This window comes from Olea europaea, chromosome 7, assembly GCF_002742605.1.
Source record: "Olea europaea var. sylvestris chromosome 7, O_europaea_v1, whole genome shotgun sequence".
Lineage (NCBI taxonomy): Eukaryota > Viridiplantae > Streptophyta > Magnoliopsida > Lamiales > Oleaceae > Olea > Olea europaea.
In genome coordinates this window covers 14,796,635-14,801,381 of record NC_036243.1, presented here as the reverse complement: position 1 = coordinate 14,801,381, position 4,747 = coordinate 14,796,635, and the positions used below count along the sequence as shown (strand labels likewise).

At 24.8% G+C, this 4,747-nt stretch overlaps 1 long non-coding RNA gene across 1 annotated transcript; it reads left to right on the top strand.

Moving 5' to 3' along the window:
• On the top strand, positions 1–966 carry LOC111397111. Its single transcript, XR_002703150.1, has 3 exons — positions 1–391; positions 498–607; positions 688–966. It is a non-coding gene; the product is annotated as an uncharacterized LOC111397111 (long non-coding RNA).
• Positions 967–4,747: the final 3,781 nt, after the last annotated feature.

The window sequence follows — 4,747 nt, the reverse complement described above, 5'->3', positions numbered from 1 at the left end:
TTTGAAACCCCGAACTTTAGTGGGCGAGAGACTTGCTACAGTGTGTCCACTACCAATTCTACTAGTGGGCGTGCTAGGACACCCAAGCAAGCATGAAGAATTGACCCAGTACTTGAGGAACCTTTTCATTCAAAGTTTTGGATTGGAAGGTCAGTCGGGAAATAATGAGATTGTCAATTCTGTTTGCTTTATTTGGTTGGTAAAGTGGGATTAATTTTCAAATCGTTGAGATTGTGCTTCGACTTCAGCTATTTGTGTATTGAGTTTTAGCCTTTCCACTATGCAGCATCTTTGGAGAACGTCATAGTATGATATTTAACATCACCTGGGAATTTGTTAAAAGTTCTGACATGAATATGAAAATAGTGCAGCCCATTTTTTGAAAGTCATTGTGAGTCTCTTTTTACTTTTAAATATTAGTCATTTCCTTATAATTTTATGGTTGCTTTTAGTACTTTGATTTCTTGGTCTCTTAGGTGCAATATATTGATGCATAGGTTGTGTATTGCCTGCTCTTGTAACTCTTGGTTCTGACCAAAACCTGAATGTGAAATATGCCAACATTGATGCTTTTAAAGTGGTAGCTCAGCATTTTAAAAGTGACATGGTATGTTTGTACCTTTAGAATCAAGTTTTTGTTGATTGGGCGTAGCTTTTATATATCAACTGAAAAAAGTTTCCTGCTAGATCGTTGATAATATATGGGTTCAAATGGATGCTTTTCTTGAAGATGGATCAGTTGAAGCTACCATTGCTGTGGTTCGTGCACTGGCGTTTGCCGTACCACATACAACAAATAGGCTTCGAGAATATATTATTGAAACATTTTTTTGGTGGTTTTAATTTGTTTCCATTTGGGTTTTTATTTAACAATTAGGAATACACGAACAAAGCCCACTAGTGAAATATCTGTTTCTTTAGCTGTTCGTACATCTCTTGTCCAAGTTTTGATTGATGTTTCTTTAATTGTGCGTACATCTCCAATCCAAGCTTTGATTGATGTTTTGTCACTATTTTGAATTTGCGTCGCTTTTTTTTTAGTGTCCGTCACTTTTTTTAATAATGTCATTTTTTTATTGGCAAACACCACTTTTTAGTAAAAAGTGATATTGTATGTCACTTTTTAATAAAAATGTGACACTTAACTTTATATAACTATTGTTTGAGCCTCATTTTGGAGGAAAAAAATGAATTTTTGAATAGTGTATTGATAGAAAATGTGTAGTTAAAAAATAAGGAAAAGTTTTGAATTTACATGTTATTTTATTTAAGAATGTGTAGTTGAATTGATGTCAAAATGCTGTAGAAAAATGCATTTTTTCTAAATAATGGAGCTCAAACAAGCAGATAGTATTTGTCACTTACCAAAAACTTTTTATATGAGAACAGTGCCGATATAATAACTTCACGATACTTAACATTTTGATTGGTGTTTTGCCAGTAAACTTGACTTGCAGATGCTTAATCAAGAACGAAGAAAGAGAAGGGTCCTTGGTTGTGTCACTTTTTTCTTTTATCTATATTACTTTATTAAATTAAATTACATGTGAGATCGATCGTTATTATATTGAATATATGAATGCTATTGATGTGTGAACTTGAATAATTTTATGTCTATCTCATCTCAGATTAAACAAATAGATTGAAAACAGTTGTTATTTCTAAATTTTTATCAAAAGTCCCAGCACAGTAAAATGGATACTAATTATACAAGTGTTTGTCACTTTTTTAACTTCTTCACCTTTTGAGTGTTTGTTACATTCTTCGAGTTTGTGTCATTTTTTTTAAAAAAAAATTTGTCACTTTTTGAGTGTTTGTCGCTTTTTTATTTTCTGTCACCTTTTTTTGAATCCATGTCACTTTTTTAATTTATGTGACTTTTTGAAAATTTTTGTCACTTTTTTCAATCGTCTTTTTGAAATTTCTATCACTTTTTTAGTGATAAACATCACTTTTTAATGAAAGTAACATTGTATGTAATTTTTTAATAAAAAAGTGATACTAAACTTTTGAAAGTGACATTATGTCACTTTTTATTTTTACACAGTATATTTTACTTTCAAAAAACTTTTTCTATAATTTTTCAAAACACCCTTTAAAATAAGGGTATTTTTGTAAGTTGCCCTAAAATTTTCAAAACACAGTATATTTTACTTTCAAAACACCCTTTAAAACTTCTATCACTTTTTTTAGTAACAAATATCACTTTTTAATAAAAGTAATATTGTATGTAATTTTTTAATAAAAAAGTGATACTAAACTTTTGAAAGTGACGTTGTATCACTTTTTATTTTCACACAATATATTATACTTTCAAAATCTTTTTCTATAATTTTTCAAAGCACCCTTTAAAAAAAGGGTATTTTTATAAGTTGCCCAAAAATTTTTGATTTCGAAATAATCTGTAGTCAATTAATTTGATAAATGTGATCAATAAATAAATTGTGACATATAATTATGAACCTTTGACCATTAATTATATAATTGTAACCTTATTACATTTAATTAATAAATGAATACTTGATTTTTGCATATTTAAACTTAAGACTTAAAAATTGAATTGGTGATACCTGATTTATGATTTTTTTTCCCCTAAAGTTTTATCAAATTATCATTGGCCTAGGACTTGGTCTATATTTGGGAATCATTATTTTAAAACTTTTTATTTTACATATTTATTTTCAATCATATATTTACACAATAAAATATTTGTACTTAAATGAAAAGTTTTATTAATTTTTAACCATGCATTTTTCAAAAGTTCACTATTCAAAACAAAGGTTTTGTCAAATAATGGCTATCAAACGGAGGAAATGGTGGCTAATGGCTGCCCCACCCGCCCACTTTTCCATAAGGGTCTTTGACCAAATTTTTTGTAATAAAAAAAAATGTAAACAAAATCTCTTTGGTCGAAAATACCCTTCTCATTTGCAAAGAAGAGAAGAGTTTCATAGAGAGAAAAAAAGAGAAAAGAAAAAAAGGAAAAATTAGTCCGGATCCCGCCGCCTACGGACGACCCGAACCTGACCCACTTCGACCAAGACCGGACACACCTCGATCGGTCGAGAACGCCATTTTCTAGAAGGTTAGACATGTTCTATATAAATAATTTATTTGAATATGTGAAAGTTTGAATGTTTAGGATTTGAATATGAGTTAAATTCAATTTTTTATGGTTAAAATAGAAGAAAATATTGAATTTGAGATTGAAATGTTGAAAATAAATGAAAAAATGAGACGGAACTCGTCGAAAATGGAGTTTTCCGACGAGCTCCAGCCCGTTACGGACCATCCCGGTCCGTAACAGACCCTGAGATGGTCCGGCTCCGGACCGAAAATGGGTTCCTTTTTTTATTTTTTTTCCTGAGTTTATTTTAATTTTTATGTTAAAAATGTAATTAAATAAGAAATAAATAATATATATGTTAAGATAATGAACGAAATATTTAAAGATAAATTAAATAAAATTTTAATTTTTTTTACTTAAATATATGTCTAGTAATTATATACGAAATAAATAATAAATATATGTTTAGTAATTAAATAAGTTTAGTAACTAAATATATGAAATAAATAATATTAAGACAATTAAAATAATTAATTATAGAAAAAATTAATATAATTAATTAAAGAAATACTTAAATGAAAATATTAATATATTTTTATTCAAATAAATAATCGAAATAGGGTAATTAAATATGAAATCAATAATATACATATTAACGAAATATTTAAAGAATAAATTAAATTGAATAATAATTTTCTTACTTAATCAATTAAGATAATTAATTGAAGAAATTGTTAAATGAAAAATTGAATTAAATATTATTATTTTTATTCAAATAAATAATCGAAATAGAATAATTAAATATGAAATTAATAATATACATAATTAACGAAATATTTAAAGAATAAATTAAATTGAATAATATTTTTTTTTACTTATCGAATTAAGATAATTAATTGAAGAAATAGTGAAATGAAAAATTGAATTAAATATTATTATTTTTATTCAAATAAATAATCGAAATAAAATAATGAAATATAAAATGAATAATATATATAATTAACGAAATATTTAAAGAATAAATTAAATCGAATAATATTTTTTTACTTATCGAATTAAGATAATTGATTAAAGAAATAGTGAAATGAAAATTTGAATTAAATATTATTATTTTTATTCAAATAAATAATCGAAATAGAATAATGAAATATAAAATGAATAATATACATAATTAACGAAATATTTAAAGAATAAATTAAATTGAATAATAGTTTTCTTACTTAACCAATTAAGATAATTAATTAAAGAAATGGTTAGATGAAAAATCGAATTAGATATTATTATTTTTATTCAAATAAATATCGAAATAGAATAATTAAATATGAAATGAATAATATACATAATTAACGAAATATTTAAAGAATAAATTAAATTGAATAATATTTTTTTTACTTATCGAATTAAGATAATTAATTAAAGAAATAGTAAAATGAAAATTTGAATTAAATATTATTATTTTTATTCAAATAAATAATCGAAATAGAATAATGAAATATAAAATGAATAATATACATAATTAACGAAATATTTAAAGAATAAATTAAATTGAATAATATTTTTTTTACTTATCGAATTAAGATAATTAATTAAAGAAATAGTAAAATGAAAATTTGAATTAAATATTATTATTTTTATTCAAATAAATAATCGAAATAGAATAATGAAATATAAAATGAATAA